Genomic DNA, 21,883 nt, shown 5'->3' on the forward strand with positions numbered 1-21,883 from the left:
GTCTCCTTATCGAGCTCCTCAAGGATCGCCTCTATCCAGGTGTCTGTCTCCTTATCGAGCTCCTCAAGGATCGTTGCTATCCAGGTGTCTGTCTCCTTATCGAGCTCCTCGAGGATCGCCTCTATCCAGGTGTCTGTCTCCTTATCGAGCTCCTCAAGGATCGTTGCTATCCAGGTGTCTGTCTCCTTATCGAGCTCCTCAAGGATCGTTGCTATCCAGATGTCTGTCTCCTTATCGAGCTCCTCAAGGATCGTTGCTATCCAGATGTCTGTCTCCTTATCGAGCTCCTCAAGGATCGTTGCTATCCAGATGTCTGTCTCCTTATCGAGCTCCTCATGGATCGTTGCTATCCAGGTGTCTGTCTCCTTATCGAGCTCCTCAAGGATCGTTGCTATCCAGGTGTCTGTCTCCTTATCGAGCTCCTCATGGATCGTTGCTATCCAGGTGTCTGTCTCCTTATCGAGCTCCTCAATGATCGTTGCTATCCAGGTGTCTGTCTCCTTATCGAGCTCCTCAAGGATCGTTGCTATCCAGGTGTCTGTCTCTTATGCTCCTCAAGGATCGTTGCTATCCAGATGTCTGTCTCCTTATCGAGCTCCTCAAGGATCGTTGCTATCCAGGTGTCTGTCTCCTTATCGAGCTCCTCAAGGATCGTTGCTATCCAGGTGTCTGTCTCCTTATCGAGCTCCTCAAGGATCGTTGCTATCCAGGTGTCTGTCTCCTTATCGAGCTCCTCAATGATCGTTGCTATCCAGGTGTCTGTCTCCTTATCGAGCTCCTCAAGGATCATCCTCTATCCAGGTGTCTGTCTCCTTATCGAGCTCCTCAAGGATCGTTGCTATCCAGGTGTCTGTCTCCTTATCGAGCTCCTCAAGGATCGTTGCTATCCAGGTGTCTGTCTCCTTATCGAGCTCCTCGAGGATCGCCTCTATCCAGGTGTCTGTCTCCTTATCGAGCTCCTCAAGGATCGTTGCTATCCAGGTGTCTGTCTCCTTATCGAGCTCCTCAAGGATCGTTGCTATCCAGGTGTCTGTCTCCTTATTGAGCTTCTCAAGGATCGTTGCACTAGTCCATGATTTCCCAGGCATCTTTTTTTCCCACTTGCCATACTACAGTACTCTAGCTAGCTATGAGAACACGTGAAAATTCTAAGTCAACAATTGTAAAATAGGTTAGAAAATGATGTATTCGTCTCGCTGACTTCAAACGGAAAAACAACTTGATTGCAGCTTTGCAAAGAGAAAAACTCCACACCAGTGATGTGGATATACTCTCAAAAAGCTTGTCTTATTGATCACAGGCCTTTACATGTTTCCCAACCCCCAGCATGCTGCTGTCTGACACTGACATCTAGTGGCTAGCTACATTTGACACACTTCCCTAAACTGAAAAACTAGGTGGATGGATATCAAGACACCACATACAAACTTTATTGGATTTCTTTGTTGGTTATGTTTGAAACAACCTAACGATTCATTTGTAGCTTTTCATCAAACACAGACAAGAGCACAACTACTATTATCAAATATGTCTTTATTGGTGAAATCTAAACACAAGATGAACAATGTGACCTTTCGAGCTGTGCATCAATGTGGGTTGCTCCTACAAAACAACAAATGGTGTGCTTTTGATCAGTTGACTGTCAGCTTCTAGAAGATACCAAGTGTTCCATGATGTTGACTGTCAGCTCATCCAAAACAACAAATGGTGTGCTTTTGATCAGTTGACTGTCAGCTTCTAGAAAATGCCAAGTGTTCCATGATGTTGACTGTCAGCTCATCCAAAACAACAAATGGTGTGCTTTTGATCAGTTGACTGTCAGCTTCTAGAAGATACCAAGTGTTCCATGATGTCGACTGTCAGCTTCTAGAAGATACCAAGTGTTCCATGATGTTGACTGTCAGCTTCTAGAAATAAACGTGTTTCCATGATGTTGACTGTCAGCTTCTAGAAAATACCAAGTGTTCCATGATGTTGACTGTCAGCTTCTAGAAAATACCAAGTGTTCCATGTTGTCGACTGTCAGCTTCTAGAAAATACCAAGTGTTCCATGATGTTGACTGTCAGCTTCTAGAAAAAACCAAGTGTTTCCATGATGTTGACTGTCAGCTTCTAGAAAATACCAAGTGTTCCATGATGTTGACTGTCAGCTTCTAGAAAATACCAAGTGTTCCATGATGTTGACTGTCAGCTTCTAGAAAATACCAAGTGTTCCATGATGTTGACTGTCAGCTTCTAGAAAATACCAAGTGTTCCATGATGTTGACTGTCAGCTTCTAGAAAATACCAAGTGTTCCATGATGTTGACTGTCAGCTTCTAGAAGATACCAAGTGTTCCATGATGTTGACTGTCAGCTTCTAGAAAATACCAAGTGTTCCATGATGTTGACTGTCAGCTTCTAGAAAATAAAAGTGTTTCCATGATGTTGACTGTCAGATTCTAGAAGATACCAAGTGTTCCATGATGTTGACTGTCAGTTCTAGAAGATACCAAGTGTTCCATGATGTTGACTGTCAGCTTCTAGAAAATACCAAGTGTTTCCATGATGTTGACTGTCAGCTTCTAGAAAATAAAAGTGTTTCCATGATGTTGACTGTCAGCTTCTAGAAAAAACGAAGTGTTTCCATGATGTTGACTGTCAGCTTCTAGAAATAAAAGTGTTTCCATGATGTTGACTGTCAGCTTCTAGAAGATACCAAGTGTTCCATGATGTTGACTGTCAGCTTCTAGAAATAAAAGTGTTCCATGATGTTGACTGTCAGCTTCTAGAAATAAAAGTGTTCCATGATGTTGACTGTCAGCTTCTAGAAATAAAAGTGTTCCATGATGTCGACTGTCAGCTTCTAGAAATAAAAGTGTTCCATGATGTTGACTGTCAGCTTCTAGAAATAAAAGTTTTCCATGATGTCGACTGTCAGATTCTAGAAATAAAAGTGTTCCATGATGTTGACTGTCAGCTTCTAGAAATAAAAGTGTTCCATGATGTTGACTGTCAGCTTCTAGAAATAAAAGTGTTCCATGATGTTGACTGTCAGCTTCTAGAAATGAAAGTGTTCCATGATGTCGACTGTCAGATTCTAGAAATAAAAGTGTTCCATGATGTTGACTGTCAGATTCTAGAAATAAAAGTGTTCCATGATGTTGACTGTCAGCTTCTAGAAGATACCAAGTGTTTCCATGATGTTGACTGTCAGATTCTAGAAGATACCAAGTGTTCCATGATGTTGACTGTCAGCTTCTAGAAAACACCAAGTGTTTCCATGATGTTGACTGTCAGCTTCTAGAAAATACCAAGTGCTCCATGATGTTGACTGTCAGCTTCTAGAAAATAAAAGTGTTTCCATGATGTTGACTGTCAGCTTCTAGAAAAAAACAAGTGTTTCTATTCTCTGACACAAACTAAGTGTATCTCTTCACCATTTCAGATGGAGATTGTAGACGGGTCCTTACATGGAAGGCTTGAGCTTCCACGTTGTTGGTCACACCAGAGGTCGTATACCATGGGCGGATATCCCCATCTTTCAAACATTTTACAACTTACTGTGTGAAAATGTATGAATATCATACACATATCATGCTAAGAGCCAGAAATCGGAGACTGCAGTCTGAAGAGATTACAGTTCAGGCATTATTCCGATAGATTTTAATTGGTTTATATTTAACCTTTATTTAACTAGACAAATAAATTCTTATTGACAATAATGTCCTTCTGCGGGGACGGGGGCTGGAATAAAAAAATATATATATATAGGACAAAACACACATCACAACAAGAGAGACACAACACTTCATCAAGAGAGACCTAAGACAACAACATAGCAAGGCAGCAACGCATGACAACACAGCATGGCAGCAACACAACATGACAACACAGCATGGTAGCAACACAGCATGGTAGCAACACAACATGACAACACAGCATGGCAGCAACACATGACAACACAGCATGGCAGCAACACATGACAACACAGCATGGCAGCAACACATGACAACACAGCATGGTAGCAACACAACATGAAAACAGCATGGCAGCAACACATGACAACACAGCATGGCAGCAACACAACATGACAACAGCATGGTAGCAACACATGACAACACAGCATGGTAGCAACACAACATGACAACAGCATGGCAGCAACACATGACAACACAGCATGGCAGCAACACATGACAACACAGCATGGCACCAACACATGACAACACAGCATGGCAGCAACACATGACAACACAGCATGGCAGCAACACAACATGACAACACAGCATGGCAGCAACACATGACAACACAGCATGGCAGCAACACAACATGACAACACAGCATGGCAGCAACACAACATGACAACACAGCATGGCAGCAACACAACATGACAACACAGCATGGCAGCAACACAACATGACAACACAGCATGGTAGCAACACATGACAACACAGCAGCAGCACAACATGACAACAGCATGGCATGGCAGCATGGCAGCAACACATGACAACACACACAACATGACAACACAGCATGGCAGCAACACATGACAACACAGCATGGCAGCAACACATGACAACACAGCATGGCAGCAACACATGACAACACAGCATGGCAGCAACACAACATGACAACAGCATGGCAGCAACACAACATGACAACAGCATGGCAGCAACACTACATGACAACAGCATGGCAGCAACACATGACAACACAGCATGGCAGCAACACATGACAACACAGCATGGCAGCAACACAACATGACAACACAGCATGGCAGCAACACAACATGACAACAGCATGGCAGCAACACATGACAACAGCATGGCAGCAACACAACATGACAACAGCATGGCAGCAACACATGACAACAGCATGGCAGCAACACAACATGACAAAAGCATGGCAGCAACACATGACAACACAGCATGGCATCAACACAACATGACAACACAGCATGGCAGCAACACATGACAACACAGCATGGCAGCAACACAACATGACAACAGCATGGCAGCAACACATGACAACACACCATGGCAGCAACACAACATGACAACAGCATGGCAGCAACACATGACAACACAGCATGGCAGCAACACATGACAACACAGCATGGTAGCAACACATGACAACACAGCATGGCAGCAACACATGACAACACAGCATGGCAGCAACACATGACAACACAGCATGGCAGCAACACATGACAACACAGCATGGCAGCAACACATGACAACACAGCATGGCAGCAACACAACATGACAACACAGCATGGCAGCAACACAACATGACAACACAGCATGGCAGCAACACAACATGACAACACAGCATGGCAGCAACACATGACAACACAGCATGGCAGCAACACAACATGACAACACAGCATGGCAGCAACACAACATGACAACACAGCATGGCAGCAACACATGACAACACAGCATGGCAGCAACAAATGACAACACAGCATGGCAGCAACACAGCATGACAACAGCATGGCAGCAACACAACATGACTAACACAGCATGGCAGCAACACAACATGACAACACAGCATGGCAGCAACACAGCATGACAACAGCATGGCAGCAACACATGACAACAGCATGGCAGCAACACAACATGACAACAGCATGGCAGCAACACAACATGACAACAGCATGGCAGCAACACATGACAACACAGCATGGTAGCACAACGTGGTATCAGCACAAATAACAACAACATGGTAGCATCACAACATGGTAGCATCACAACATGGTAGCATCACAACATAACAACAACATGGTAGCAACACAACATAACAACAACATGGTAGCAACACAACATGGTAGCAGAACAACATGGCAGCAAAACAACATGGCAGCAACACAACATGGTAGCAGCACAACATGGTAGCAACACAACATGGTAGCACCACATGACAGCACACTATGGTATCAGCACAACATAACAACAACATGGTAGCAGCACAACATGGTAGCAGCACAACATGGTAGCAGCATGTTAGCCTAGGGTAGCCTAGTGGTAAGAGCGTTGGACTAGTAACCGAAAGGTTGCAAGTTCGAATCCCCGAGCTGACAAGGTACAAATCTGTCGTTCTGCCCCTGAACAGGCAGTTAACCCACTGTTCCCAGGCCGTCATTGAAAATAAGAATTTGTTCTTAACTGACTTGCCTGGTTAAATAAAGGTAAAAAAAAAAAAAAAAACATGGCAGCAGCACAACATGGTAGCAGCACAAAACATGGTATAAACATTATTGGGCACAGACAACAGCACAAAGGGCAAGAAGGAAGAGAGAACAATACATCACACAAAGCTGCCACAATTGTCAGTAAGAGTGTCCATGATTGTCTTTGAATGAAGAGATTGAGATAAAACTGTCCAGTTTGAGTGTTTGTTGCAGCTCGTTCCAGTCGCTAGCTGCAGCGAACTGAAAAGAGGAGCGACCCAGAGATGTGTTTGCTTTGGGGACCTTTAACAGAATGTGACTGGCAGAACGGGTGTTGTATGTGGAGGATGAGGGCTGCAGTATATATCTCAGATAGGGGGGAGTGAGGCCTAAGAGGGTTTTATAAATAAGCATCAACCAGTGGGTCTTGCGACGGGTATACAGAGATGACCAGTTTACAGAGGAGTATAGAGTGCAGTGATGTGTCCTCTAAGGAGCATTGGTGGCAAATCTGATGGCCGAATGGTAAAGAACATCTAGCCGCTCGAGAGCACCCTTACCTGCCGATCTATAAATTATGTCTCCGTGATCTAGCATGGGTAGGATGGTCATCTGAATCAGGGTTAGTTTGGCAGCTAGGGTGAAAGAGGAGCGATTACGATAGAGGAAACCAAGACTAGATTGAACTTTAGCCTGCAGCTTTGATATGTGCTGAGAGAAGGACAGTGCACCATCTAGACATAGAGTCAAGGATTAAGGGTTCAAAACAGAAACATTTATTAAGACTGGCCTTTTCTAACTCAATCTGGATGGACGGCGCAGTGGTCTAAGCAGCGTGCTCCTGGTCCATAGACTGTGGGTTTGAAAATATGCATTTAAAATTCTACCTAGAATGGTTACAAATCTCACATAGAATCTACGTGGAAAATTGCAACACAATTCATGGTGTTGAACACGCAACATCAGATCTATGTCTTATTTTAGGTATAGATAGATTCTCACTGTTTCATCAACTGAGTCCAACAAACGTTAGGAACATCTTCCTAATATTGAGTTGCACCCCAATTTGTCCTCAGAACAGCCTCAATTCAGCAGGACATGGAATCTACAAGGTGTTGAAAGCCTTCCACAGAGATGCTGGCCCACTTTGACTCCAATGCTTCCCACAGTTGTGTCAAGTTGGCTGGATGTCCTTTGGGTGGTGGACCATTCTTGATACACACAGGAAACTGTTGAGCATGGAAAATCCAGCAGCGTTGCAGTTCTTGACACTGAACCAGGTGCTCCTGGCACCTACTACCATACCCCGTTCAATAGCACTTAAATATTTAGTCTTATCATCCAGAAGGCGAGGTCAGTACAGGTGCATCAAAGCTGGGACCGAGAGACTGAAAAACAGCTTCTATCTCAAGGCCATCAGACTGTTAAATAGTCATCACTAGCCGGCCTCCACCCAGTACCCTGACCTGAACCTCGTCACTAGCCAGCTACCACCCGGTTACTCATCCCTGCACCTTAGAGGCTGCTGCCCTGTATACATAGACATGGAAACACTGGTTACTTTAATATCGGAACACTAGTCATGTTTACATACTGCTTTACTCATCTCATATGTATATACTGTATTATATTCTACTGTTTTTACGAACTAGACACTTTAATAATGTTTCCATACTGCTACCCATCTCATATGTATATACTGTATTCTATTCATCTCATATGTATATACTGTATTATATTCTACTGTATTTTAGTCCATGACACTCCAAGATTGCTCGTCCTAATATTTATATATTTCTTAATTCCATTATTGTACTTTTAGATTTGTGTGTTGTTGTGTGTTGTTAGATACTACTGCACTGTTGGAGCTAGGACCACAAGGTCCCCCCGTGTGGGATCTGGGATTTTTGCTCACCGTTCTTGTGATCATTTTGACCCCAAGGGTTGAGATCTTGCGTGGAGCCCCAGATTGAGGGAGATTATCAGTGGTCTTGTATGTCTTCCATTTCCTAATAATTGCTCCCACAGTTGATTTCTTCAAACCAAGCTGCTTACCTATTGCAGATTCAGTCTTCCCAGCCTGGTGCAGGTCTACAATTTTGTTTCCGGTGTCCTTTGACAGCTCTTTGGTCTTAGCCATAGTGGAGTTTGGAGTGTGACTGTTTGAGGTTGTGGACAGGTGTCTTTTGTACTGATAACAAGTTCAAACAGATGCCATTAATACAAGTAACGAGTGGAGAACAGAGGAGCCTCTTAAATAAGAAGTTACAGGTCTGTGAGAGCCAGAAATCTTGCTTGTTTGTAGGTGACCAAATACTTATTTTCCACCATAATTTGCAAATTAAGTAATTAAAAATCCTATAATGTGATTTTCTGGATTTTTTTTTCTAATTTTGTCTGTCATAGTCGAAGTGTACCTATGATGAAAATTACAGGCCTCTCTCATCTTTTTAAGTGGGAGAACTTGCACAATTGGTGGCTGACTAAATACTATTTTGCCCCACTGTGTATATATATATTTTATTTTTATTTTATTTTAGCATTTTCCAATTAAGAACATTCAAAACAAAAGTGAAAAGATATTACGATAGGACAACGTGACAGTAACAGACGAGCGTAACAAATAAATAATTATAATTATAATTATATAAACAAACATACAATAAGAAAAATAACGAGACATTGGATCACCTGCCGTAGGCTACATATTCTACATTACCTGTGAAACATTATGTCAGGATTATATATAGATTCAATCAATGAGATGTGGGGGGAGATTCTCCATATAGTCAATAAAAGGTTGGATTATATATAGATTCAATCAATGAGATGTGGGGGGAGATTCTCCATATAGTCAATAAAAGGTTGGATTATATATAGATTCAATCAATGAGATGGGGAGATTCTCCATATAGTCAATAAAAGGTTGGATTATATATAGATTCAATCAATGAGATGTGGGGGGAGATTCTCCATATAGTCAATAAAAGGTTGGATTATATATAGATTCAATCAATGAGATGTGGGGGGAGATTCTCCATATAGTCAATAAAAGGTTGGATTATATATAGATTCAATCAATGAGATGTGGGGGAAGATTCTCCATATAGTCAATAAAAGGTTGGATTATATATAGATTCAATCAATGAGATGTGGGGGGAGATTCTCCATATAGTCAATAAAAGGTTGGATTATATATAGATTCAATCAATGAGATGTGGGGGGAGATTCTCCATATAGTCAATAAAAGGTTGCCAAATTCTGTAAAATGTCTTTAACTTATTCCTCAAGCAGTAAGTGATTTTCTCCAAAGGGATACAACTATTAACTTCTGATATTCACATTGCAACTGGCCGGGTGAGGAATCTGATTATATATATATATAGACATATATTTTTTATACCATGTTTCAATGTTGATACTAAAATTGTATGTTTCAAACAACGTCATTTTTTCAACATCATTAACCTAAATAAAGAGATACATACAGACCCCTACTGGTATATGAGTGGTACTTCAGTGAGAACACATCTACCATACAGACCCCTACTGGTATATGAGTGGTACTTCAGTGAGAACACATCTACCATACAGACCCCTACTGGTATATGAGTGGTACTTCATTGAGAACACATCTACCATACAGACCCCTACTGGTATATGAGTGGTACTTCAGGGAGAACACATCTACCATACAGACCCCTACTGGTATATGAGTGGTACTTCATTGAGAACACATCTACCATACAGACCCCTACTGGTATATGAGTGGTACTTCAGGGAGAACACATCTACCATACAGACGGCTACGTACGTATCTTTGGAAACAAGCTGTGTTCAGCTGAGCTATCACGTCAACACATGACAAACTGATCAGCTTCTATAATCATTAGTTTCAGCTGAGCTATCACGTCAACACATGAACACTGGCTCAGAGATTCAAACCATCTGATGGTTCACGGTCTCAAAGGCAACGGATTCATCTAGGAAGATGAGAACAGAGGAGAGAGAGTCAGCTTTGGCGGTGTGGAGACCCTCCGTGACACAGAGAAGATCAGTCTCAGTTGAATGACCCGTCTTGAAGCCTGACTGGTTAAGGTCAAGAAGATAATTCTGAGAAAGATAATGAGAGGGTTGGTCAGAGACACCACGCTCAAGTGTTTTGGAACGAAGAAAAATGGTCTTTAGTTTTTTGACGTCAGATGAGTCGAGTTTTGGTTTATTGAGGATGGGAGCTACTTGGGCCATTTTGAAGTAAGAGTGGGATGAGTTGATGAGGGAAGTGAGGAATGGGAGAAGGTCTCCAGAGATGGTCTGGAGAAGGGAGGAGGGGATGGAGGAGGAGGGAGGGGATGGAGAAGGGAGGAGGGGATGGAGGAGGCAGGAGGGGATGGAGGAGGGAGGAGGGGATGGGGTCGAGGGGGCAGGTTGTCATGGGCAGTTTGTCATACGGCCAGACCTCACTAGGCACAGGATTTCATCTGGAGAGAGAGGTAAAAGAGCAGGGTAGTTCTGTGTGAGTGGGACCAGTGGACTCAATAGGCTGAGTGAATGAGTGGGACCAGTGGACTCAATAGGCTGAGTGAATGAGTGGGACCAGTGGACTCAATAGGCTGAGTGAATGAGTGGGACCAGTGGACTCAATAGGCTGAGTGAATGAGTGGGACCAGTGGACTCAGTAGGCTGAGTGAATGAGTGGGACCAGTGGACTCAATAGGCTGAGTGAATGAGTGGGACCAGTGGACTCAATAGGCTGAGTGAATGAGTGGAACCAGTGGACTCAATAGGCTGAGTGAATGACTGGGACCAGTGGACTCAATAGGCTGAGTGAATGAGTGGGACCAGTGGACTCAATAGGCTGAGTGAATGAGTGGGACCAGTGGACTCAATAGGCTGAGTGAATGAGTGGGACCAGTGGACTCAATAGGCTGAGTGAATGAGTGGGACCAGTGGACTCAATAGGCTGAGTGAATGAGTGGGACCAGTGGACTCAATAGGCTGAGTGAATGAGTGGGACCAGTGGACTCAATAGGCTGAGTGAATGAGTGGGACCAGTGGACTCAATAGGCTGAGTGAATGAGTGGGACCAGTGGACTCAATAGGCTGAGTGAATGAGTGGGACCAGTGGACTCAATAGGCTGAGTGAATGAGTGGGACCAGTGGACTCAAGGCTAGGCTGAGTGAATGAGTGGGACCAGTGGAGTGGACTCAATAGGCTGAGTGAATGAGTGGGACCAGTGGACTCAATAGGCTGAGTGAATGAGTGGGACCAGTGGACTCAATAGGCTGAGTGAATGAGTGGGACCAGTGGACTCAATAGGCTGAGTGAATGAGTGGGACCAGTGGACTCAATAGGCTGAGTGAATGAGTGGGACCAGTGGACTCAATAGGCTGAGTGAATGAGTGGGACCAGTGGACTCAATAGGCTGAGTGAATGAGTGGGACCAGTGGACTCAATAGGCTGAGTGAATGAGTGGGACCAGTGGACTCAATAGGCTGAGTGAATGAGTGGGACCAGTGGACTCAATAGGCTGAGTGAATGAGTGGGACCAGTGGACTCAATAGGCTGAGTGAATGAGTGGGACCAGTGGACTCAATAGGCTGAGTGAATGAGTGGGACCAGTGGACTCAATAGGCTGAGTGAATGAGTGGGACCAGTGGACTCAATAGGCTGAGTGAATGAGTGGGACCAGTGGACTCAATAGGCTGAGTGAATGAGTGGGACCAGTGGAGGCTGAGTGAATGAGTGGGACCAGTGGACTCAATAGGCTGAGTGAATGAGTGGGACCAGTGGACTCAATAGGCTGAGTGAATGAGTGGGACCAGTGGACTCAATAGGCTGAGTGAATGAGTGGGACCAGTGGACTCAATAGGCTGAGTGAATGAGTGGGACCAGTGGACTCAATAGGCTGAGTGAATGAGTGGGACCAGTGGACTCAATAGGCTGAGTGAATGAGTGGGACCAGTGGACTCAATAGGCTGAGTGAATGAGTGGGACCAGTGGACTCAATAGGCTGAGTGAATGAGACCAGTGGACTCAATAGGCTGAGTGAATGTGGACCAGTGGACTCAATAGGCTGAGTGAATGACTGGGACCAGTGGACTCAATAGGCTGAGTGAATGAGTGGGACCAGTGGACTCAATAGGCTGAGTGAATGGTGGGACCAGTGGACTCAATAGGCTGAGTGAATGACTGGGACCAGTGGACTCAATAGGCTGAGTGAATGAGTGGGACCAGTGGACTCAATAGGCTGAGTGAATGAGTGGGACCAGTGGACTCAATAGGCTGAGTGAATGAGTGGGACCAGTGGACTCAATGGCTGAGTGAATGTGGGACCAGTGGACTCAATAGGCTGAGTGAATGAGTGGGACCAGTGGACTCAATAGGCTGAGTGAATGAGTGGGACCAGTGGACTCAATAGGCTGAGTGAATGAGTGGGACCAGTGGACTCAATAGGCTGAGTGAATGAGTGGGACCAGTGGACTCAATAGGCTGAGTGAATGAGTGGGACCAGTGGAGGCTGGGTGAATGAGTGGGACCAGTGGACTCAATAGGCTGAGTGAATGAGTGGGACCAGTGGACTCAATAGGCTGAATGAATGAGTGGGACCAGTGGACTCAATAGGCTGAGTGAATGAGTGGGACCAGTGGACTCAATAGGCTGAGTGAATGAGTGGGACCAGTGGACTCAATAGGCTGAGTGAATGAGTGGGACCAGTGGACTCAATAGGCTGAGTGAATGAGTGGGACCAGTGGACTCAATAGGCTGAGTGAATGAGTGGGACCAGTGGACTCAATAGGCTGAGTGTGAATGAGTGAATGGGACCAGTGGACTCAATAGGCTGAGTGAATGAGTGGGACCAGTGGACTCAATAGGCTGAGTGAATGAGTGGGACCAGTGGACTCAATAGGCTGAGTGAATGAGTGGGACCAGTGGACTCAATAGGCTGAGTGAATGAGTGGGACCAGTGGGACAATAGGCTGAGTGAATGAGTGGACCAGTGGACTCAATAGGCTGAGACCAGTGGACTCAATAGGCTGAGTGAATGAGTGAGTGGGACCAGTGGACTCAATGGCTGAGTGAATGACTGGGACCAGTGGACTCAATAGGCTGAGTGAATGAGTGGGACCAGTGGACTCAATAGGCTGAGTGAATGAGTGGGACCAGTGGACTCAATAGGCTGAGTGAATGAGTGGGACCAGTGGACTCAATAGGCTGAGTGAATGAGTGGGACCAGTGGACTCAATAGGCTGAGTGAATGAGTGGGACCAGTGGACTCAATAGGCTGAGTGAATGAGTGGGACCAGTGGACTCAATAGGCTGAGTGAATGAGTGGGACCAGTGGACTCAATAGGCTGAGTGAATGAGTGGGACCAGTGGACTCAATAGGCTGAGTGAATGAGTGGGACCAGTGGACTGGGACCAATAGGCTGAGTGAATGAGTGGGACCAGTGGACTGGGACCAGTGGACTCAATAGGCTGAGTGAATGAGTGGGACCAGTGGACTCAATAGGCTGAGTGAATGAGTGGGACCAGTGGACTCAATAGGCTGAGTGAATGAGTGGGACCAGTGGACTCAATAGGCTGAGTGAATGAGTGGGACCAGTGGACTCAATAGGCTGAGTGAATGAGTGGGACCAGTGGACTCAATAGGCTGAGTGAATGAGTGGGACCAGTGGACTCAATAGGCTGAGTGAATGAGTGGGACCAGTGGACTCAATAGGCTGAGTGAATGAGACCAGTGGACTCAATAGGCTGAGTGAGTGAATGAGTGGGACCAGTGGAACTCAATAGGCTGAGTGAATGAGTGGGACCAGTGTACTCAATAGGCTGAGTGAATGAGTGGGACCAGTGGACTCAATAGGCTGAGTGAATGAGTGGGACCAGTGGACTCAATAGGCTGAGTGAATGAATGGGACCAGTGGACTCAATAGGCTGAGTGAATGAGTGGGACCAGGGGACTCAATAGGCTGAGTGAATGAGTGGGACCAGTGGACTCAATAGGCTGAGTGAATGAGTGGGACCAGTGGACTCAATAGGCTGAGTGAATGAGTGGGACCAGTGGACTCAATAGGCTGAGTGAATGAGTGGGACCAGTGGACTCAATAGGCTGAGTGAATGAGTGGGACCAATGGAATCAATAGGCTGAGTGAATGAGACCAGTGGACTCAATAGGCTGAGTGAATGAGTGGGACCAGTGGACTCAATAGGCTGAGTGAATGAGTGGGACCAGTGGACTCAATAGGCTGAGTGAAGGAGTGGAACCAGTGGACTCAATAGGCTGAGTGAATGAGTGGGACCAGTGGACTCATTAGGCTGGGTGAATGAGTGGGACCAGTGGACTCAATAGGCTGGGTGAATGAGTGGGACCAATGAGGACCAGTGGAGGCTGAGTGAATGAGTGGGACCAGTGGACTCAATAGGCTGAGTGAATGAGTGGGACCAGTGGACTCAATAGGCTGAGTGAATGAGTGGGACCAGTGGACTCAATAGGCTAAGTGAATGAGTGGGACCAGTGGACTCAGTTGGCTGAGTGAATGAGTGGGACCAGTGGACTCAATAGGCTGAGTGAATGAATGAGACCAGTGGACTCAATAGGCTGAGTGAAGGAGTGGGACCAGTGGACTCAATAGGCTGAGTGAATGAGTGCGACCAGTGGACTCAATAGGCTGAGTGAATGAGTGGGACCAGTGGACTCAATAGGCTGAGTGAATGAGACCAGTGGACTCAATAGGCTGAGTGAATGAGTGGGACCAGTGGAATCAATAGGCTGAGTGAATGAGTGGGACCAGTGGACTCAATAGGCTGAGTGAATGAGTGCTGGGACCAGTGGACTCAGTGGGACCAGTGGACTCAATAGGCTGAGTGAATGACTGGGACCAGTGGACTCAATGGCTGAGTGAATGACTGGGACCAGTGGACTCAATAGGCTGAGTGAATGACTGGGACCAGTGGACTCAATAGGTTGATTGAATGAGTGGGACCAGTGGACTCAATAGGCTGAGTGAATGAGTGGGACCAGTGGACTCAATAGGCTGAGTGAATGAGACCAGTGGACTCAATAGGCTGAGTGAATGAGACCAGTGGACTCAATAGGCTGAGTGAATGAGTTGGACCAGTGGAATCAATAGGCTGAGTGAATGAGTACCGGACGTCGTCAACCTTTTTTTCATAATGGTAAACAAAGTGTCCACAGAGAGGGAGGAGAATGTGCAAAAGGGTAAGAGGCAGAAGCTTGACATTTACAGTGTGTGGTACCCCGATAGTTATACCCCGGGGGTTGGTGATAGAGGGGAGGTACGTGTCGTGACATTGGCTCCCTCTGCTGCAAGCATGACATTTAGAATGATATAAAAGTGGCTTTAGCAGCAGATACAGAAGAAGAAAAGGTAGAGGGGAGGGAGTGAACGGATAGGTCCTCCGGAAGTTTAGTTTTCCTCCATTTTTACTGCAGCCCTGTTCTATAAGCTGGCAATGAGTCACTCAGCCACGGAGCAGGAGGCGAGGGTCGAGCCTGCCGGGAGATGAGTCACTCAGAGACAGAGCAGGAGGCGAGGGTCGAGCCGGCCAGTCACTCAGCCACGGAGCAGGAGGCGAAGGTCAAGACGGCCAGTCACTCAGCCATGGAGCAGGAGGCGAGGGTCGAGCCGGCCAGTCACTCAGCCATGGAGCAGGAGGCGAGGGTCGAGCCGGCCAGTCACTCAGCCATGGAGCAGGAGGCGAGGGTCGAGACGGCCAGTCACTCAGCCATGGAGCAGGAGGCGAGGGTCGAGCCGGCCAGTCACTCAGCCATGGAGCAGGAGGCGAGGGTCGAGCCGGCCAGTCACTCAGCCATGGAGCAGGAGGCGAGGGTCGAGCCGGCCAGTCACTCAGCCATGGAGCAGGAGGCGAGGGTCGAGCCGGCCAGTCAACCAGTCATGGAGCAGAAGGCGAGGGTCGAGCCGGTCAGTCACTCAGCCATGGAGCAGGAGGCGAGGGTCGAGCCGGCCAGTCACTCAGCCATGGAGCAGGAGGCGAAGGTCGAGCCGGCCAGTCACTCAGCCATGGAGCAGGAGGCGAGGGTCGAGCCGGCCAGTCACTCAGCCATGGGGCAGGAGGCGAGGGTCGAGCCGGCCATTCACTCAGCCATGGAGCAGGAGGCGAAGGTCGAGCCGGCCAGTCACTCAGCCATGGAGCAGGAGGCGATGGTCGAGCCGGCCAGTCACTCAGCCATGGAGCAGGAGGCGAGGGTCGAGCCGGCCAGTCACTCAGCCATGGGGCAGGAGGCGAAGGTCGAGCCGGCCGAGAGATGAGTCACTCAGCCATGGAGCAGGAGGCGAGGGTCGAGCCGGCCAGTCACTCAGCCATGGAGCAGGAGGCGAGGGTCGAGCCGGCCAGTCACTCAGCCACGGAGCAGGAGGCGAGGGTCGAGCCGGCCGAGAGATGAGTCACTCAGCCATGGAGCAGGAGGCGAGGGTCGAGCCGGCCAATCACTCAGCCATGGAGCAGGAGGCGAGGGTCGAGCCGGCCAGTCACTCAGCCATGGAGCAGGAGGCGAGGGTCGAGCCGGCCGAGAGATGAGTCACTCAGCCATGGAGCAGGAGGCGAGGGTCGAGCCGGCCAGTCACTCAGCCATGGAGCAGGAGGCGAAGGTCGAGCCGGCCGGGAGGAAAGGGGACTGTGCGAGTCATAGGATGCAGAAAGGGAGGAGTGTTCTTCGAGGCAGAATAAGGAGACAGGAGGGAGAATGATTTAGCAGAAGGGAGTATTGCTGCAGTAGTTTATGTGTCGGGGGACTAGGGTCAGTCTGTTATATCCGGAGTATTTCTCCTGTCTTATCTGGTGTCCTGTGTGAATTTAAGTATGCTTCCTCTAGATCTCTCTCTCTTTTTCTCTCTTTCTCCTTCTCTCTCTCTTTCTCTCTCTTTCTCTCTCTCTTCTCTTGGAGGACCTGAGTTTTAGGACCATGCCTCAGGACTACCTGGCATGATGACTCCTTGCTGTCCCCAGTCTACCTGGTCATGCTGCTGCTCCAGTTTCAACTGTTCTGCCTGCGGCTATGGAACCCTGACCTGTTCACGTGGAATCGGGACGTGCTACCTGTCCTGGACCTGCTGTTTTGGACTCTCACTCTACCACACCTGCTGTATCTAATTCTGAATGAACGGCAATGAAAAGCCATCTGACATTTACTCCTGAGGTGCTGACTTGTTGCACCCTCTAGAACCACTGTGATTATTATTTGACCCTGCTGGTCATCTATGAACATTTGAACATCTTGGCCATTTTCTGTTATTATCTCCACCCGGCACAGCCAGAAGAGGACTGGCCACCCCTCAGAGTCTGGTTCCTCTCTAGGTTTCTTCCTAGCTTCCTGCCGTTCTAGGGAGTTTTTCCTAGCCACCGTGCTTCTACACCTGCATTGCTTGCTGTTTGGGGTTTTAAGCTGGGTTTCTGTACAGCACTTTGTGACATCATTAATACATTTGATTGATTGCTTGAGTAGCGGGAGAGAGAAATTCTCCAGTTAGGAAAAATTAGTAGACCTGTGCTAACACCGCGAAGACCAGATGCTCTTGTTCTATGAAAGAAAACATAGTCAGATGAAGCAGCTGGAGAGGCAGTGTTCTCTGGGTTGATCCATATCTCCATCAGGGCAGCATAGACTCAGTGTTCTCTCGGTTGATCCATGGCTCTGTCAGGGCAGCATAGGCTCAGTGTTCTCTCGGTTGATCCATATCTCCATCAGGGCAGCATAGGCTCAGCGTTCTCTCGGTTGATCCATTTCTCTGTCAGGGCAGCATAGGCTCAGTGTTCTCTCGGTTGATCCATATCTCCATCAGGGCAGCATAGACTCAGTGTTCTCTCGGTTGATCCAATGTCCCAAATTCCACAGTGTCTTGTTGCATCACTGACAGACTGATAAATGTCCCTAATTCCACAGTGTCTTGTGTTAAATGTGATGTTGCTGGCAGACTGATATAGAGGATCTGTTGAAGAAGCCATCTGGAGAGGAATAGTCTTATTCTGTTAGACTCTCACACTCACACACGCACGCATGCTAGAGCTGTCCCGCAATTGAGATTCAAATCAGATTACCCATTTCTAATATTTGAATGTTTGTCAAGTCTACAATCAAAATGTTCTGTAAAGAGAAATATTATTTTACATTCAACAGTAAAAATCAACGGACTGCCTCGAAAATGAAAATACTTCCATCCTTTCCTTTTATCCTTCTCTCTCTCTCTCTCTCTCTCGGTGACTCCGCATAACCCACTAACCAATCTCCACTTCAGATTAAAACCAACATAGTCAGTTTAAACCAACACACTCCCAATCTATTTCTGCATATTTAATGATGTAATCTATTCTGTAATCTATAAAGACAGTATAATTCAGAATGGAGTCTGAACGGTTAGGCTGCTCTGCCCGGGGGGTTAGAGAGAAAGAGGAGAGAGGGAGAAATGTGATGTTGCTGATGTCAATCCCTGACCGAGTCTTTAATACTTACATATTTCAAACAGACCACCAGGGTCCCTGTGTCCAAGGAAGCGAAGGTAACCTGCCTAAATTATTACCGCCCTGTGGCACTCACGTCGGTAGCCATGAAGTGCTTTGAAAGGATGGTCATGACTCACATCAACATCATCCTGACTGGAGGTCTTTGAAGCTGATCTGTAGTTACTAGAGGACGTTGTACCTGATCTGTAGTGACTAATTGATCTGTAGTGACTAGTGACTGGAGGTCTATGTAACTGATCTGTAGTGACTAGTGACTGGAGGTCTATGTAACTGATCTGTAGTGACTAGTGACTGGAGGTCTATGTAACTGATCTGTAGTGACTAGTGACTGGAGGTCTATGTAACTGATCTGTAGTGACTAGTGACTGGAGGTCTATGTAACTGATCTGTAGTGACTGATCTGTAGAGACTGGAGGTCTATGTAACTGATCTGTAGTGACTAGAGAGACTGGAGGTCTATGTAACTGATCTGTAGTGACTAGTGACTGGAGGTCTATGTAACTGATCTGTAGTGACTAGTGACTGGAGGTCTATGTAACTGATCTGTAGTGACTAGTGACTGGAGGTCTATGTAACTGATCTGTAGTGACTAGTGACTGGAGGTCTATGTAACTGATCTGTAGTGACTAGAGGACGTTGTACCTGATCTGTAGTGACTAGAGAGACTGGAGGTCTATGTAACTGATCTGTAGTGACTAGTGACTGGAGGTCTATGTAACTGATCTGTAGTGACTAGTGACTGGAGGTCTATGTAACTGATCTGTAGTGACTAGTGACTGGAGGTCTATGTAATTGATCTGTAGTGACTAGTGACTGGAGGTCTATGTAACTGATCTGTAGTGACTAGAGAGACTGGAGGTCTATGTAACTGATCTGTAGTGACTAGTGAGAGACTGGATCTGTAGTGACTATGTAACTGATCTGTAGTGTAGTGACTATGTAACTGATCTGAGACTGGAGGTCTATGTAACTGATCTGTAGTGACTAGTGACTGGAGGTCTATGTAACTGATCTGTAGTGACTAGTGACTGGAGGTCTATGTAACTGATCTGTAGTGACTAGAGAGACTGGAGGTCTATGTAACTGATCTGTAGTGACTAGTGACTGGAGGTCTATGTACCTGATCTGTAGTGACTAGAGGACGTTGTACCTGATCTGTAGTGACTAGAGAGACTGGAGGTCTATGTAACTGATCTGTAGTGACTAGTGACTGGAGGTCTATGTAACTGATCTGTAGTGACTAGTGACTGGAGGTCTATGTAACTGATCTGTAGTGACTAGAGGACGTTGTACCTGATCTGTAGTGACTAGAGTGACTGGTGGTCTATGTAACTGATCTGTAGTGACTAGAGGTCTATGTAACTGATCTGTAGTGACTAGAGAGACTGGAGGTCTATGTAACTGATCTGTAGTGACTAGAGGTCTATGTACCTGATCTGTAGTGACTGATCTGTAGTGACTAGTGACTGGAGTAACTGTCTTATGTAACTGATCTGTAGTGACTAGAGAGACTGGAGGTCTATGTAACTGATCTGTAGTGACTAGAGGTCTATGTACCTGATCTGTAGTGACTAGTAACTGGATGTCTATGTAACTGATCTGTAGTGACTAGAGTAACTGGATGTCTATGTAACTGATCTGTAGTGACTAGAGTGACTGGATGTCTATGTAACTGATCTGTAGTGACTAGTGACTGGATGTCTATGTAACTGATCTGTAGTGACTAGAGTGACTGGATGTCTATGTAACTGATCTGTAGTGACTAGAGTGACTGGTGGTCTATGTAACTGATCTGTAGTGACTAGTGACTGGAGGTCTTTGTAACTGATCTGTAGTGACTAGAGAGACTGGAGGACTATGTAACTGATCTGTAGTGACTAGAGTGACTAGAGTGACTAGTTGCTGCCTGTGACTGGAACGAATTGCAAAAATTGCTGAAGTTGGAGACTTTTATCTCCCTCACCAACTTCAAACATCTGCTATCTGAGCAGCTAAACCGATCGCTGCAGCTGTACATAGTCTATCAGTAAATAGCCCACCCAATTTTACCTACCTCATCCCCATACTGTTTTTATTTATTTTATTTTATGCTCTTTTGCACACCAATATCTCTACCTGTACATGACCATCTGATCATTTATCACTCCAGTGTTAATCTGCTGAATTGTAATTATTCGCCTACCTCCTCATGCCTTTTGCACACAATGTGTATAGACTCTCCTTTTTTCTACTGTATTATTGACTTGTTAATTGTTTACTCCATGTGTAACTCTGTGTTGTCTGTTCACACTGCTATGCTTTATCTTGGCCAGGTCGCAGTTGCAAATGAGAACTTGTTCTCAACTAGCCTACCTGGTTAAATAAAGGTGTTCTCAACTAGCCTACCTGGTTAAATAAAGGTGAAATAAAAAAATATATAAAACATTTTAACTGATATGTAGTGACTAGAGTGACTAGAGGTCCATGTAACTGATCTGTAGTGACTAGAGGTCTATGTAACTGATCTGTAGTGACTAGAGTGACTGGAGGTCCATGTAACTGATCTGCAGTGACTAGAGTGACTGGAGGTCTATGTAACTGATCTGCAGTGACTGGAAGTCTTTGTAACGGATCTGTAGTGACTGGGGGTCTTTGTAACTGATCTGTAGTGAGTAGAGTGACTGGTGGTCTATGTAACTGATCTGTAGTGACTGGAGGTCTATGTAACTGATCTGTAGTGACTAGAGTGACTGGTGGTCTATGTAACTGATCTGTAGTGACTAGTGACTGGAAGTCTTTGTAACTGATCTGTAGTGACTAGAGTGACTAGAGGTCTTTGTAACTGATCTGTAGTGACTAGAGTGACTAGAGGTCTTTGTAACTGATCTGTAGTGACTAGAGTGACTAGAGGTCTTTGTAACTGATCTGTAGTGACTAGAGGACTTTGTACCTGATCTGTAGTGACTAGAGAGACTGGAGGTCTATGTAACTGATCTGTAGTGACTAGAGGTCCATGTAACTGATATGTAGTGACTAGAGTGACTAGAGGACGTTGTACCTGATCTGTAGTGACTAGAGAGACTGGAGGTCTATGTAACTGATCTGTAGTGACTGGAGGTCTTTGTAACTGATCTGTAGTGACTAGAGTGACTAGAGGACGTTGTACCTGATCTGTAGTGACTAGAGAGACTGGAGGTCTATGTAACTGATCTGTGTTGACTCGTGACTGGATGTCTATGTAACTGAGCTGTA

The sequence above is a fragment of the Oncorhynchus nerka genome, linkage group LG10 (genome assembly GCF_034236695.1).
Source record: "Oncorhynchus nerka isolate Pitt River linkage group LG10, Oner_Uvic_2.0, whole genome shotgun sequence".
Classification (NCBI taxonomy): domain Eukaryota; kingdom Metazoa; phylum Chordata; class Actinopteri; order Salmoniformes; family Salmonidae; genus Oncorhynchus; species Oncorhynchus nerka.